The sequence below is a fragment of the Octopus sinensis genome, linkage group LG11, assembly GCF_006345805.1.
Source record: "Octopus sinensis linkage group LG11, ASM634580v1, whole genome shotgun sequence".
NCBI classification, from domain to species: domain Eukaryota; kingdom Metazoa; phylum Mollusca; class Cephalopoda; order Octopoda; family Octopodidae; genus Octopus; species Octopus sinensis.
In genome coordinates, this window is record NC_043007.1 from 32,576,717 (window position 1) to 32,594,311 (window position 17,595).

At 37.2% G+C, this 17,595-nt stretch overlaps 1 protein-coding gene across 4 annotated transcripts in view; it reads right to left on the reverse strand.

Annotated features, from left to right (window-relative positions):
- Nucleotides 1-16,316, reverse strand: part of LOC115217116 — a 175,808-nt gene extending 159,492 nt beyond the window's left edge. The window contains exon 1 of one of the 4 annotated variants that reach the window (XM_029786718.2): nt 15,987-16,316. The gene's annotated coding sequence lies outside the window, so the exon portion shown is untranslated. The remainder of the gene's footprint in view (nt 1-15,986) is intronic. The other 3 variants (XM_029786717.2, XM_029786716.2, XM_029786719.2) reach the window with 3 other exon arrangements.
- Between the last annotated feature and the right edge of the window lie 1,279 nt (nt 16,317-17,595).

Here is a 17,595-nt window from a genome sequence, read left to right on the forward strand (position 1 = left end):
ATATATTTCAGTAACTGCAACCTAGTATTATAGATATTATTACAGGCAACACTAGCTACAGCAATTCAAGTTAGTAACCATGCAGTTGATAATGGAAACGCAGTAGTTATGAAGTGGTCACATCGTAAATTCAATGCCTGTGTAAATGTAGAAAATTCAACTGTCAATGTAGTGAAGTACACATCAGAATGTAAATATAAAGGATATATATATATATATATATGTACATGGAGGCGCAATGGCCCAGTGGTTAGGGCAGCGGACTTGCGGTTTTGATTCCCAGACCGAGCGTTGTGAGTGTTTATTGAGCAAAAACACCTAAAGCTCCACGAGGCTCCGGCAGGGGATGGTGGTGATCCCTGCTGCACTCTTTCGCCACAACCTTCTCTCACTCTTTCTTCTGTTGGCCTGCTCGCTTAGCCAGCGGGGTGGCATCATTTGAAGGCTAAAACAATGCGAAGCGCATTGTGACCAGCGATGTGTAGCAACATCTGATAGCCTTGTCGGTCACGGTGATATATATATATATATATTATATATATATATATATATATATATATAAAGAAATATATCATTAATTTTGATCTAAATGAAAGGCTAGCAAACAGGGAAGCAGTATGTGATGAGGTAAAATGCCATCTTTGATAGCAGGTAGAGGATCTGAAGTGATGTGGCAATTACATGAAAACAAAATGCTTGACATGTTGTTTGCTGATCAGTATATCTGCAACTGCAAGAACCTGCCTATTTCAAAGAAAGTGAAAAGGTACAAGCATTGGAAAGCTGCTCCCTACGACAATCTTCCACCGAATGGTTTGTCCTTAATAATATCTATTTCTTTATTGCCCACAAGGGGCTAAACATAGAGGGGACAAACAAGGACAGAAAAAGGGATTAAGTCGATTACATCGAACCCAGTGCGTAACTGGTACTTTATTTATCAACCCCCGAAAGGATGAAAGGCAAAGTCGACCTCAGCGGAATTTGAACTCAGAACATAGCGACAGACGAAATACTGCTAAGCATTTCGCCTTGCGTGCTAACGTTTCTGCCAGCTCGCCTTAATAGTATAGAAATGCAAGACACTCGTTATATAGTGATATCATTTCATATTTGGCAAAAGAAGAGGGGAGTAGATTATTGTAAGACTCTTCTCTAAGACAAGAGAAGAAAGGCTTCTTAAGGGAGCTGGCAACTTCGACAATCTTAAGACAATTGATGGCATACTATTAAAGAAACTGCCAGTAAACTGATGATGACTATATACATGATACATGTGCACATATATTCATATAATCATCATGTGACATTCGATTTCCATGCTGGCATATATATACATGTGTGAGTGTGCTTGTGTGTATGCTTGTATCTCCTTGTCCTAACATTGTCTGATTGTTGTAAATGAAGGTTATTCATTCCTAATATTCTGCAAAACCATGTCTGGTCATCAGGAAATATGACCTTGCTTGGAAACCAGTAAGAGTTGGCAACAGGAAAAAAGCATCCAGCCATAGAAAAATCTGGCCCAATAAACTCAGACCAACCCATGCTAACAGAAAAGTTGATGTTAAAATGATAATGATAAACACATACATTAATGTGTCTATTTATATTAGCAGGAAAACTGTACGTGCAATAGTAATAATATCTTTAAATAACTGAATGTGAAAAAGCTCAGGACAAGAAGAAATGGAAGCTTTGAATATAGTGCAGCTGAAGTTAGAATGTGAATTTAAAATGCTTTGAGTGAGCTTTGAATGGAACAAGAGAGAGAGATGATTAAAGGAAATATCAGGGTGTTTGTAATGCCGTTAAATTTGAAGGCCATTTCTTTCCCCTGTAGAACCATCTCTAATTGAGATCATACCACAATGGTTTATGCTGAGTCTGAGGTTCATAAATCTTGTGCACTTTGAGGAGAAGGGAGGTTTGCTGATCAAGCTTTGTAGAAGACATGAGTGTTGGAGCTGGAAGTTACGAGATACCAAAAGCAAAGAGCAATGGATTTCCAGAGCTTTGTGAGCATACGTTCCCAGTCTTAAGTGGGGATAAATTTTTCATTTCTTAGCGAGGGAAGGTAGACCTCACAAAAACCACATCCCTACCCCCGTCTCTTATTTCTTAGCTGACATGACACTGTTGCCTAGTTGACTGTTACTAGACAAGTTAAAGTGCATCCTAGTCCCTCTCCCACCACCACCACTAAACGAGCTCAAATTTCTGTATGGATAAATGTCAACTCAGCAATTGTTGGCAAAAACATGAAGAAGGTAGCTAAGTAATTTTAAGTTTTGAAAGACAGGCTACATCTCCATTGCAAATCCCATCCCGTCATCCATTTTATTTTATAGGGAGTAAATCTAGAAAGTTCCATATAAAATTCTTCATAGACGGAGTTGCAACCAAAAGAAGGGTCTACTTCAACATTTAATTGGAACTAAAAACAACACTGTTTGCATGAGGCATCGTCTGATACAGATGCTTTTAAATATTTTTAAAACCAAAACAGTTACAAGAAATAACACAAGTCAGTGGTTTGTACTTTTATCTTGCATTCCAAAGTTAAGATCCCTAATTCAGGAAGTCTTCGATGGTTTGATATTGTGAGCTGACATTCTTGTTCTGTAGTGTTTCTATGTAGACAAACATAAACATGTAAAAATTTCAATTCCAACTTCAGCTTTAACCCTTTCGTTACCAACCCAGCTGAAACCATCTCTGGCTCTGGGTACAAATACCTTGTTTTCATAAGTTTTGAAATAAAATCTTCCACCAAACCTTAGTCACAATTTATGTTCCTAACACAAAGATAACTAAGTTATTTTACTAAATTCTGTTATATTTAAAGTAATTGAAAGAAGCACAGAGCATCTCAACAGAAATACAGTAACGAAAGGGTTAATATTTTTGAGCTGCCACTTCTTATCCTGAACTTTTGGTTCAATTAAGCAAGAATCCATCATTTCTAAGCCTGCTTTTTACTTTATTGTTCACTCTTTTTACAAGCAATGTTATTTATAAAACATGAAAACAATTTAATTTTTTTCAAAAATTTTGAACTATAATAAAAAAAAAAAAAAAATTAAAAAAAAAAAAAAGGAAATTTTACAAATTGACAAAAACTAATAAAATAAAACTGCCAAAGAGGAAACAAAAACAAAGGAAAACATTGGCAACAAAGCTGCAGTAGATGAATTAAATGATACCAACGAGAAAGAAGTTAACACGAATTTACCAGTTTGAGATAAAAGGGGTCCAATTACATTCATATTCCCAAGAAAACACCTTGAGCACACCACAAAATCCCCTTGTCAATACAGTGTTGGGACAACTTTTTAAGTTGGAAATGATTCAAATGCTTCACTTGGTTTAAAACATGGCAATTTGCCTGGGTCTTATTCCACGGTGTGTGGGGACTGGCATGTCAAAGAATACACCCAACATTTCCTCTGTGTGCCACAGAAAGCAAATAAGAGGATGTGGCAGAAGTTGCACTTTGACCTCATAAAACCCTCATCAGTAACAAGTACCCAAACAGACATTGGGTTGGAGGGTTGTCAACTGAGGGGTGCAAAGATATCATATCGGCAAGGAGTAAGGGATCACCAACAGAAGGTGGATGTAGCAACAGGCTGTTACAGCGCATGCCCTCATACTACTATTTTTCTATCCCCATAACAGCCCAGGAAACTCGTTTTGCCCCATGAAAACCAGTTATAGTGCCTCCTAGATGAGAATAGAATTATAAGTGATGCCTAAGAAATGAGCCAAATGGTAGGTAGGAAACATTTTTAGTTGGTAGTAGGAAGTCACAAGCATGGTAAATTACAGTTTTGGGTTGACGCTTTGGAAGCTGTTTAGATGTTGGTTTTAGAGAAGTTCTGAAACAGTTAAAGCTTGTGCAACACTACAACGAAAGAAGCAAACTCCATTTTGTCTTTTCATTGATAAAGAGATGTGGAGCAAAACATTTCATCTTTTATCTTTTACATGTTTCAGTCATTAGGCTGTGACCATGCTGGGGCACTGCCTTGAAGAATATTACAGTCAAATGAATCAATTCCAGTACTTATTCTTTATAAGCCTGGTACTTATATCAGTCCCTTTTAATTGAACCGCTAAGTTACAGGGACGTAAACACACCAACATCAGTTGTCAAGTGGTGGTGGAGGACAAACAGACACCAAAACACACAAACAGACTTCTTTCAGTTTCCATCTACCAAATCCAAATACAAGGCTTTGGTCATCCTGAGGCCATAGCAGAAGACACTTGCCCACGGTGCCATGCAGTGGGATTGAATCCAGAACCATGTGGTTGAGAAGCAAGCTTCTTACCACCCACCCACAAATATCAAATATTTCAGTATAGTTTAGTTGAGGATGAGGGCATCAACTGTGCTGATGCACTCCATACTTCCATGGGAGGTGAGTCATTATTATGAAAACAAGGAGTCATATAAAAAAAGTGAAGTTTTGGAAAAAACACTTTTACAAAGTCATGGTTGTTACTTCTAGCATGTTCAATGACCACATGAAGGCCTCCTATATTTTGTCTGCTGGGTTAACAAGAGTCAAAGTAAACAAAGTATGCATCATTAAGGGTTGAGCTAATAAGTAAGAATTTTGAAAAACCTTATTTTCAGAGATTTTGTAGTTATTCCAAGCATGTTGGTGACAGAATTTGAAATTTTGAGAGTTTTGTTATTTAAGAGATGTAATTAGCAAAGGAGGTGGTTGCATCTGGAAGTACAGTAGAACAGCTTTTAAAAAAGGAAAAAAAAAGGGCAGGGACCTGCTACCACTGCTGCAGCTTAGTGAGGACTTGGGAAGATTTAAAAGAAATAAAGCAAGAATGCTCTGCTGGATGTATAATATAAGTATGTGTGAATGACAAATGCACTGAGAGAGAAATTGGGCATAAAAGGAATTAGATAAAGTATACAAGAAAGACTGCTCTGTTATTCACATGTGGTGCATATGGATGAGGACAGCTGTATAAAGAAGTGCCACTTTATGGAGATGAAGCTTACAGAAGAGGGAGACTCGGGAGGACATGGGATGAAGTGGTGAAGGCTGAACTCAAGACCTTGAAACACATAGGGCAGATGACAAAGGACCAGGAATGACTGGTGATATGTGGTATGACAGAAGACTCGCCCACTTCAGAAAGAGATTCTGTAGGCACAATGTGCAAAGCCTCTCATTCCCCAACCAAATTTCTCCCCTCAATACATTCCCACCACCCATCATCTCTCCAACATCCCCATCCTGTTGCTGTAATTAAATGCAAAGCAGAACAACATGTTTCAGGATTTTCCTAAAACCATTTCACTGTGGTTCACCCTTCATTCTTAATACTGCCCTCTCCACACATATTTTCCACTGATCATACCCCTGAGCCACCATATTCTCTCTCCCTATCTCCCATTCATTACATCTGTCCTACAATCTTATAAACCTACCCAACCCATCATCTCACTCTCTACCTTTCACCTATTCTTTTTTGTTCTCCCTCGTCTATTGTATCATCATTATTGCTATTATTAAGGCTGCGAGCTGGCAGAATCATTAGCATGCTGGATGAAATACTTAGCAGTATTTTGCCTGTTGCTAAGTTCTGAGTTCAAATTCTGCCATGGTTGACTTTACCTTTTATCCTTTCAGGGTCAATAAATTAAATACCTATTTCTTTATTACCCACAAGGGGCTAAACATAGAGGGGACAAACAAGGACAGACATAGGTATTAAGTCGATTACATCGACCCCAGTGCGTAACTGGTATTTATTTAATCGACCCCGAAAGGATGAAAGGCAAAGTCAACCTCGGTGGAATTTGAACTCAACATAACAGCAGACGAAATACCGCTAAGCATTTCGCCCGGTGTGCTAACATTTCTGCCAGCTCCCCGCCTTAATAAATTAAATACCAGTTGCGTACTGGAATCAATCTACTTGACTGGCCTCCTTGCCCAAATTTCAGGCTTTATGCCTATACTAGAAAGGATTAGTACAACTACTACTACTACTTCTCCCAACTCATGTATCCCTAGTCAGCCAATTTCCATGGTTGTCACCTACACTTCCCTCTTCCCTTCTCATCATCCTTCAACACTTGTTCATAATATTCTCTGCCTCACCTAAGCATCCAGTCATGATGTTGCTACCAGAGCCTATTATGATTGGGTACTTAAAACAACAGCTTAACCATTCAAATATGGATGTGATGTATCATCCAGACTTTGCTAAGGCTTTCTTCATCAAAGCCAATCATGGGATGAGGCCACAAACTGCATGACCTTGGTGTCAGAGAATTAAGGTAGTGGCTGCATTTAAAAGGCAGCAGTCAGACACTGCCAGTGGTGCTCTGACTGAAGAGACATCAATGCCAAGTGGAGTCTTTCAGGGAACTGTGCTGGGGTCAGGTGACTCTCTCAGACATACAGTCAATGCCACTCTCACCAGCCATGCTGACACAAAAGTATCCCAGGCTGTCCAGGCCCCTGGAAGCACAAAGTGAGGGATATCATATGTGCAAAGTCTGATCAGAAGTGATTACAGCAGTCAAGTAGTACCATGGACAGAGGAATGGTGGGTATTAGGGGATGAGATGTGAGAAATGCTTGATAAGACAAAAAGGGTGGGGGAGCAGAGCCCCACATATACAAGTATGGTGGTTTTTAGGACATCACTTTTGCTGTGATGGATGGGTCTTTTCAAGCACAGCAAATTACCCAGCATCATGTCATCTTCTCTATAGATCAGTTTTCACTATTTCATCCCATGTTTGCCTGGGTTTCCCTCTTCCAGAACTTCCATTCCAAGTTCCAGGTGTGGAAGCAAGGATTAGAATCGAAGGGCCTTAGAGTCAACCTAGCTAAAACCAAAGTCCTAAGTAGGAAGGTAGACAAATCACAAACGCCTTCAGGTAGATGGCCCTGCTCGATCTGTAGAAAAGGCGTGGGTAGAAACTCTATACGATGCACCAAGTGTAAGCTATGGACACATAAGGGGTGCAGCAATATCAAAGGAAGGCTAACTAGGAAGATAGTTTGTGTATGTGGCAGATGCTCGGGAGCAATAAACACTGAAAATGCACAGAGACCAACTTCCGCCACATTCCAGGGAGAAAAACTAGAAGTAGTTGATAGCTTCTGTTACCTAGGTGACCAAGCAAGATATTTCCCCCATGGACCTGGGAAACGAATGACACTGCTTATATGACAGTGACATGCATTTGCAACTATTACATGATGTCGAGATACAAACACACACATATACACTCCCACGTATACATGATGAGATTCTTTCAGTTTCCATCTATAAAAATTCACAAGTATGGCTTTTGTTGGCCCAGGGCTATAGCAGGAAACACAGCGAAACTGAAACCAGAACTATGTGGTTGGGAAGCAAACTTCTTGCAACACAACTATATAGACATCATATATATAGATGTCATCATCATCATCATCATCATTTAACGTCCGCTTTCCATGCTAGCATGGGTTGGACGGTTCAACTGGGGTCTGGGGAGCCCGAAAGCTGCACCAGTCCAGTCAGATCTGGCAGTGTTTCTACAGCTGGATGCCCTTCCTAACGCCAACCACTCCGAGAGTGTAGTGGGTGATTTTATGTGCCACCGACACAGGTGCCAGACGAGGCTGGCAAACGGCCACGCTCGGATGGTGTTTTTTATGTGCCACCGACACAGGTGCCAGACGAGGCTGGCAGACGGCCACGCTCGGATGGTGTTTTTATGTGCCACCGACACAGGTGCCAGACGAGGCTGGCAGACGGCCACGCTCGGATGGTGTTTTTATGTGCCACCGACACAGGTGCCAGACGAGGCTGGCAGACGGCCACGCTCGGATGGTGTTTTTATGTGCCACCGACACAGGTGCCAGACGAGGCTGGCAGACGGCCACGCTCGGATGGTGTTTTTATGTGCCACCGACACAGGTGCCAGATGAGGCTGGCAAACGGCCACGATCGGATGGTGCTTGTTACGTGCCCACAGCACGGAGGCCAGTCGATGCGGTACTGGCTACGGCCACGTTCGGATGGTTTTCTTATGTGCCACGTGCCACCGGTACCACAAAGATACAAATTCCATTGATGTTCATCTATTTTGATTTGTTTTGATTTATATATATATATACACACACACACACAAGCATAAAAAACAAATATATATATATATATATATATATTCAAATATACGTGTGTATATAAATATTTACACACCACATATACATGTGTCTACCAACCACATAGTTCCGGGTTCAATCCCACTGCGTGGCACCTTGGCCAAAGCTCTTCTACTCTAGCCTAACGTCGACCAAAGCCTTGAATGGATTTGGTAGATGGAAACTGAAAGAAGCCTGTCGTGTGTGTGTGTGTTTATCCTCCCACCATTGTATGACAACCGTTGTTGGTGTGGTTATGTCTCCGTAACTTAATGGTCCGGCAAAAGTGACCAACAGAATAAGTACTAGGCTTACAAAGAATAAGTCTTAGGGTCGATTTGTTCAACTAAATGTGGTGCTCCAGCATGGCCGCAATCAAATGACTGAAACAAATAAAAGAATTTGAAAAAAAAGAATATATAGATGCACACACACAATGTCAGATCACTCTTCAGTGTTACTGGTAAATACAACACTCCAACCTGTTGCATCACTGGAGTGCCTGGTTCACATGATGGAGAGGGTGATTTTTGTACAGAGAGGGGTGAAATACAGGAACATTTGAAAAGTGAATGAACTTAAAGAGAGCCAATGGCCATCCAATAACACACACAAATATGTTTCTTCTGAAAACCTGGCTGACTTCGAGGTACCCTTTGATGTGAAAAGTCTTAGAGAAAGCACTGAAGTTTATGTAGCTACCACTCATCTTGCTATGCCAATTATTAGATTCCAGTCACAGAGATACACAGACAGGGGGATATTACTGATCACAGAACACTGACGTAATGAAGATTATAATATTATATATATATATATATATATTTATTTTATTTTATCTAGTTTCAGCTCACGAGCTGTGGCCATACTGGGGCACCGCCATTTAGCTTAGCGTGGACACCCGATTGCCATAGAAGACCGACTACCAGGGCTCCCATCCTCAAACCGGTCAACCAACCAAGCCTCCGAGTAGCTGGATTACAGGAGCACGCCACTAGAAATATGTATAACATATACAAGTATACATAACTACAAATGTATGGGTATACATATATTCTTATATGTATATACATAATACATATACCTTATTTAAATGTATTTATACATAATACATACACACACATATATATATACACACACTCGTGTATACTTATACATATATACACACACACATAGATATACCTGAATATAATTCCATATACACACATGCAAGCATAGTCAAATATATCCAATTACATAATTATGTGCACACAGACACATCTATCTATACAATTAAATACATACATATATATATATATATATATATATATATATATACACACACACACACAAATTTCATTTATACATGCATATGTATATCTGCATTTACACAAGTATATACATATATACCCATATATTTATGCATGCACATTCATACACACACACAAACAAATATATACACGACCACGCATTCACATATGCATATCTATCTATCTATCTGTCTCTATACACATGTGACATACACGTGTATACACAGATTGTACAAACAGAGGCCTAATTACACAATTATAAATCATGTACACGTATGTGCATAGGCATACACGAGAGCAATATACACAAACACGCATATGGCGAGCTTTCTACATACATGAATATGCGATAGATTTACGATATTTGCTTCTTTATCTGTCATGCCCCCCCCCTCACCTGCTTTGAATGGCCACAGCTCATGTGGGGTAGGTGCAAAATATTAACAACGTTCCAGAGAAAACATAAAGGCTAAGGAATTCATGTTTTTTTTTTTCTTCCTTTTCTTTTAATCATAATTCAGTCTCATGTCAGCGAAGACTTTCTATGTATTTACTTGTCCTACATTCCTCGCAATATTGGCCACTGCTTACCCTGCAGTCATCATCCCCTTGTGCTCGCTGAATAATATAAAGGTGTCGCCTATGTCAACCAGTTTCACGTGTACGTATTGTGCGCGCACACACACACACACACGTCAATAGGGGTTGAGGAAGAAATACATCAGAGAACGTTCTTCATATCTCTGTGTGTGTGTTAATTGTTCCTAAAAAACTCATATGCAACTTGTGAAAAATTATCAATGCTGTGCTATGGGTCAGGCTTTACTTATACACACACCTAAGCTTATAAATTCATTTATTAGATACTTAGCAAATATAATTTTGCACGTAAATTCTCACTTTGTCCCTTATGTGTATGAGTGTGTGTGTAGTGTCATAGTGTAATTTCTCTGTCTTTATTTTACAAAGTTAAAAAACACGCTGGTACATAGGGAATTTTATCATAATCTATAATTTGAATAAATACAACGTATTCTAAATATTAACTGCTTGACATTGAAAATTACAGTTAGAGCAATTTAATCAGAGTCAGTTTTAAACCTTTAGACAGTAACAAGTCTTCACTTTTGATAAGGTTTATTGTGGATGATGAATGAAGGAGGCTAAATTTTGACTTGACACAAACTAATATCATTTTCGGTTTTTTTTTTAAGAATATTATGTTGCTACAAATTAATGCAACAATTCTCATCGCCTAAAACTAATTGAAAATATTCTCAATCTTCGAAATATTACATCGTCTGAAAATCTTTGAATTAATAACAAAAGCAGAAAAAAATTCACTTTAAAGTGATGTATGAAAATAGAACTCTCTTAAATCATTATAATATATGTGTGTGTGTATAATATATACACACACAGGCATACACATGCATATATATATATATATACACATGTATATATACATGTATGAAAATAGAATTCTCTTAAATCATAAATATGTATGCGTGTGTGTGTATATATATATATATACAGACAGGCATACACATGCATATATATACACACATGTATACATACATGTACACACTATGTTATATGTTTTTAAAGTGTTGAAAGAGAACTTCTGTTGGTATGAAGCAAGAATTTAAAATGTTGGTTTTTCGACAAGGAAACCACTTTGTGTTCGACCTCTACTTTTAAACTCGTATTTAAAATATGAAAGATTTTTTTTTTCTCCACTCAACAACTGACGTCGGTTAAAATAACAAAATAAAAACACTAGTGAACCTTGGATCTCCTACATTTAGTTATCTGGGTCATGCAAGGTCTAAAACAGTGAAAAGGGAGTGAGTAAAAGAAAACTTGTCAAGAGAGAGAAAGAAATTGAGGTTACTACTAAGAGAAGAAGAAAAAAAAACTGTTGGGAAGAACTGAAGTTAAGAGAAATAAAAGACAAAATAAGAAGAAAAAACTCTTTTGACTCACCTTACAGCAAGTCAAATAAATAATTTATAGTTTAGTAAACAAAACAATTATTTACACAAGTAAGGTTAGTGCGAGATTAGTGAAAAATCTTTATAATAAAATAAAACCAATTCGTTTTTCAACCAAGATTACTATTTTTAACTATGAAAAAATTGACATTCATAGAAGCAAAAATCTTTAAAACTCCACAGAGAGTTGGCTTGAAATATAATTGAAATCAGAATTTGATTGTTATTTTATTTATTTAACGGACAAAAAAAAATAAATTGGGTTTGAATCTAGTTTTTCCAAAGTGTTGTTAGTTTTTATGAACCATGATGTTCGCTGCCGACTATTTTAGCATTAATTCTTGCTTTGCCGACTGCAATATGTCAGGCAGCCACCACAAGCCAGCTCCTCCTTTGCCAAAATTTTATTGTTGGCTGGTTTCGAAGAGAGAGAGGTTTGTTGTTGCCTGAGTTTTAAAGTGTGGAGTATGTATGTAGCTCGGTTGCAACAAGTAAAAACGAACGGTGGTCAGCAAGTGTTGAGAAGAAGGTAAGCAACTATTCTCAAGTTTGCAGTGACCCACTTTAGAAAATGTTGTGGCAGAATAAACACCACTTCCAACCATGTGAACTTTTCATCGTTTGTCACATCACTGCGCAACCACCGACATCATTTCACATCAGTCTGTGCCCATTTAATTAATATTTAGTCAGTGTGCTCATTTCATAAGTACACTAAACTATTTTTCATTATATATTTATTTATTTATAAAAAAACTCTCCCTGTCAGCTTTCTTCTTCTCGACCCACACCGAACTGACAACAACAATATATTCAACAAGTTCGCCACCAACTTTTAAGTCTCTCTCTCTCCCTAATAACTTACAAAAACCAAAATCAAATTTCCATTTTCTTCACTTTCCCAACATTTCTCCAACATCATTTTAACATTTGACAAAAAAAAACCTCAACTTTTTTTATATAATAATTAAAAAAATTAAACTGAAATCGTATTAAATTTTTACGACTAAATTTTTCCAAAAAAAAACAAAACAAAAGTAAAAATCCTTCCCCTATTTCTCACTGAAGGTTAATCAGATGTCAATGATAAACGGGGAAATATATAAAATATACGCAAATATATTAAAGAAAAAGCTTGTCAGAACTAGATGAGTGGAAACACGATGAAACCACCATTTTATTTGAAAAAAAAAACATAGGTTTTAGTGATGGAGTCGTCCGTTAATTCGTTGAACTGAGATGAAAATAGTGCCACCACTACACACACCAGTATCTACAAGTAGTAACTAACAACCAACTAAAACGGGAATAGACCCGACGTAGATGAAGAAATAAATCAAAAGTCCCCTCCCTCGTTTTTTTATTACCCGAAAAAAAATCATGGAACAACTCAATTAAGAGAGGCAAGTGCCCCTCGCTGCAGACTTCGAAGGCTAATAAACAAAAAACAACAATAATAGTAATAAATCTAGACTAGAAACGAAGGAATATTTGGTGTGGAAGAGTGAAGAGAGGTATTATGGGGTTTGTTGTTTTGATATAGAGCAAGTGGAATGAGAGAGAGAGAGAGGAGTATGTGTTTGTGTGAGACAGGCTGTTTGGAGAGAGAAAAGTTAAAATGGAGCAGAGGTTGTTGCTGACAGTAGTGGTAGTGGTGATAGTTATAGTGGTGATGGTAGTAGTAAAGGCTAGTAGTAGTAGTAGTCGTCGTCGTCGTGGTGATGGTGGTGGTAGTAGTAGTAGTAAAACACCTGATGTTTACGAGATAGGAAGATATTAAAGTCGCTTCTCCCTCCGCCTTTCTCAGTTATTCTATCTCTTTCTCAACCTACCCCTCCCTCTACATATATATCTCTCTCTTCATCTCTTTCTTTCTCAAACTCCTCTCCCTCTATATATATCTCTCTCTTCATCTCTTTCTTTCTCAAACTCCTCTCCCTCTATATATATATCTCTCTCTTCACCTCTCTTTCTTTCAACAACATACCCCTCCATCTATATCTTTCACATCCCCCTCCCTCTATATCTATATCTCTCTTCACCTCTCTTTCTTTCACAACATCCCCCTCCCTCTATCTCTCTCTCTCTCTCTTTCTGTGCCTCGTCGAAAGTGAATTTTGACAATCAGCCCAGTTCAACTTTCCTCATCAACAATAATAATAATAATAGCAGCAGTAATAAACAGTAATAATAATAACAATACTAATAAATTCCCACCAAATTAATGTAATAATCGTCGTGAAAACGTGCAAGCTTCGGCTTCGAAACTGGTCTACATGTTGTGCACAAGTTTACAACAAGCGACATTCAATATCTCTTTATCGAATAACATCACATTTATCGTCAATAAAAACATTACACACACACACACACACAGACATCTCCATCAATGGGACAAGTATCGAAGTCTTTACTGTTTATTCTAAGATTTTGAGATGTTGCACGATGCCAACATCGAGCGAAAGGAACTTGACAATTAAAGTGAAACAATAGAGTGCGCGAAAACTAGGAACAATATTTAATTAGTGTTTCGTCAGTGAAATTATTAATTGGTCGAGGTGTTTTTCTTTCGAGAAAAGAAGCGTAAATCTTACAAGTTTGACCTGAATAATAAATCTCTTCTTAAATGATTTATTAGTAGAGTAACGGGGTAATATTTTCAGGAATACAAGTGGAATAGCTGTTCTAACGATGCCAAGAGAGGTGGCAACATATATTTTATTTTAAACCCCTGCGAAAACTACATTTATGGTGTTCAGTTCTTGTGGAAATCTTTGAAAGCATCGCTCTATTCTTGAGAAATGTTCAAGAAAAACTATTTCGAAAAGCATCTTCAACGCTTCACTGATGTTTCTTCAATACAAACAGAAAATTTTAAAAGGATGGCACCAGCTAAAAAGAAACAACACACCGACGTGGAGGGTTGGTTGGTTGCAGTGAAGGATTTTTTTTATAAATAAAAATATATATATATATATATAGATCTTGTAAGACAATGAAGCCCCGTAATATTTTCTCATCAAAATCTTCGCTGTGAGTAGGATGATTGTAGAAAAATAGTCAAACAGTGAAATAAAACAGTTTTTCGGCTTCCATATCTAGAGATAACAGTTCTTGCGAAACAGTTTTAATTAAGGATTAGGAGAAGGAAATTTAACGATTCAACAAGAATGAAGATTTTATAAAAGTAATTACTATCATAACTTTGTTGTTCATTGGTGGGAAGAAGAGCTTTGTAAAATGATTTTGTTAAAACATAAAACTGAAAGTTATAAGAAACAAATTAGCTCTGATTGTAAACCAGATGTCAAGAAATGGCCGCATCATGGAAATTTTCTAACCTTTCTGAGTTTCTTCTCTCACATCAGCATCGAGAAGTTGAAATTCGATAGGAAAGAGGATATAATAAGTCAGTTTGAAGAAGGGAACGGGTCGAACGTATTTTATTCTGTTAGTAAATTAGGAAACTTTGGAAGATTTCGGTTTCGTTTTAAAATGGAAAGAGAAATTCTGGCAAATGTTGATGTTGAAAAACAGCAGGCTGCGACACGTAGGAAGTGAGTGGGAGATACGTGACAGAAAGTCGAGGATAAAAGCAGTTGGTTTTAGGTCTACAAACGAAAAATTAGACAGCGCAAGAAGAAATATAGTCATGTAGGAGAGCAGGAATGAAATTACTAACGATGCCATGATCCAGAGTCGACGAAACAAGTTACAACTACAAGAGGAGGGATGCCTCTTAATGCCATACAAGACATCGATCTTAGATGCTTAAATGGTGTTTCAGGGAGGGAAAAAAAGCCGTTTGTGTACATATATATAAGTGTGTATTTACATATGTGATTAGATACACATCTGGAGATGAGAGAAAATTACGATTAAGGAAGACAATTAATTAAAAGAAAAAAAATTAAAGATAGACGTGAGGGTGTGCATAAGTAGCCACATGTATATATATATATGTGTGTATATATGTTAGAAGTATTTTGGGGGTGATGGACAGATTTAATATTTATGAAAGAAAAAGGTGTTCAGAATGCTGGATGGTTGGAAAAATACATATTTATTTACCTATCACATATTATTTCTTCATATTAGCGCTCTCAACTCCTCCTGTAGTTATAGATGTGTATATATATATATGTGTATATATGTTGGAAGTATTGAGGGTGATGGACAGATTTCAGACATATGAAAGAAAAAGGTGCTCAGAATGCTGGATGGTTGAAAAATATGTATTTATTTACCTATCACATATTATTTCTTCATATTAGCGCTCTCAACTCCTGTATATATACATATATGTGTGTGTGTCTGTGTGTGTTGGTGCAGCAAAGCAACATCAGAATGGAACAAACAACATCTTTAGGCTAACAGTCAATATTAGTGAATAAGACGAATCGAAGTGAGAAAGCTATGTGGTTAGCACGATTCTAGAATGCAATGTGTTAATTGAGAAAGAGAAGGCTGGAGCTAAGAAAAAGGCTGAGAAAAGTAGAAGAAACAAATAACATTACCTCCCATCTGGTCAGCGCCATATTAGACAAGTAACGATTACCCAGCATGCATTGCGCCTCGAAGACGACGACCAAGAAAGAGCGACTTGGCTTTTTCGGCTGGCTTTGGCCAAACTTCATCACTGAAAAACGCACCGTCTCCTCGTCAAGCGCAAACCCACAGCTAGTAGATTACGATTGCTAAATAAAAATCCAACTCACCATTTTACAAAGTCATCTCTGATTTTAAAGCGAGGGGATTTTTTTTTCTTCTTAACTCTCTCTCTGCTACTGTGTGGATTCCGGAAGTACGGCTTTTAATGTCGTGTAATTCGGGAAGGTGGAATGAAAGACACTGTTCGCGCAGAAAATAAAACTTTTTTTTTCATTATTATTATTACCATTAGTGTTGCAAACAATTTCTCACAGTATATTAAAAGAACGTTTCTAACTAACAGCATTTCTGTGTTAATTTTTTTTTAATTCTGCCATTGAATTTCCAAATAAAGAAAAGCCACATTTCAATACACATGCGAACGGGCTGACTATATAAACAGACATTTCTCCAGACCACCACTAAATAGATGAATACACACATACACACTACATATACTATATATATATATGTATATATAAATATGTAGGATTAGTTATAAAATCAGGGTCCACATGATGATTTTTATGTGTTAAATATTGATGAAACACCTAAAAATAAATATACAGATATTAAAAACTGAATAAATTACAATTATTAGTGTTAGCTCTTAGCCATGAAGAGTTAAGTTTAAGACTCGAAAATGCCTCGTATGGCTAGAATTTTTAGAATTGGTCCCCTCCCCTACTCGCCTCACCATATCAAACACATACGACGTGTATTGGCATGCCTTACATGCATGGATATTTACATACACTCACACTGAGCGAAAATTTATGCATAAAATATCTGTAGTTTGGTGTATGTGTGTGTCTGGAATAAATGTCTCTCTCTATATTGTGTCTTGGGAAAACATCTATCTCTCTCTCTGTCTACATACACACATACATGTACACACGCACAGCACAATAACAAATTGAGCAGAGCTTCAATCTAAATTAGGTTTTGGTTATTCATTTCTCAAACAAATCTTGGGAAGTGTTAGTTTGAAATTTAACCCGAACATAAGACATTATAATATATATGCACACACGTTATATATATGTGTATATATAATGTAGAAGGTTATATATATAATGTAGAAGGTTTTATATATATATAATGGACTGTGATTCTAGCTTTTATTTTCTGACTTGTTGCCGACCTCAACAGAAAGATTTCGAATGTTGCCTGCAGGAAATCATGAAATGGTTGTAGTTCAACCAAAGATTAGATTACTGCCATGTTTACTTTTCAAATTGTAACTATAATTAGTGTTATGATGATAGGAACTGTAAGAATACAAATAATGATTTTTTTTATATCTATGATCAAAGCCAACATTTATAAAGAAGTTGTATAGACGAATCCATTTATTTAGTGATGTTAATGATACATGCTTCATCGACCGCGGAATGATGAAATTCAAAATCTGCTCCGGTGGGATTTGAACTCGAAACATCGAGAGCACTAAATTGATACCATGAAGCCTCTTGG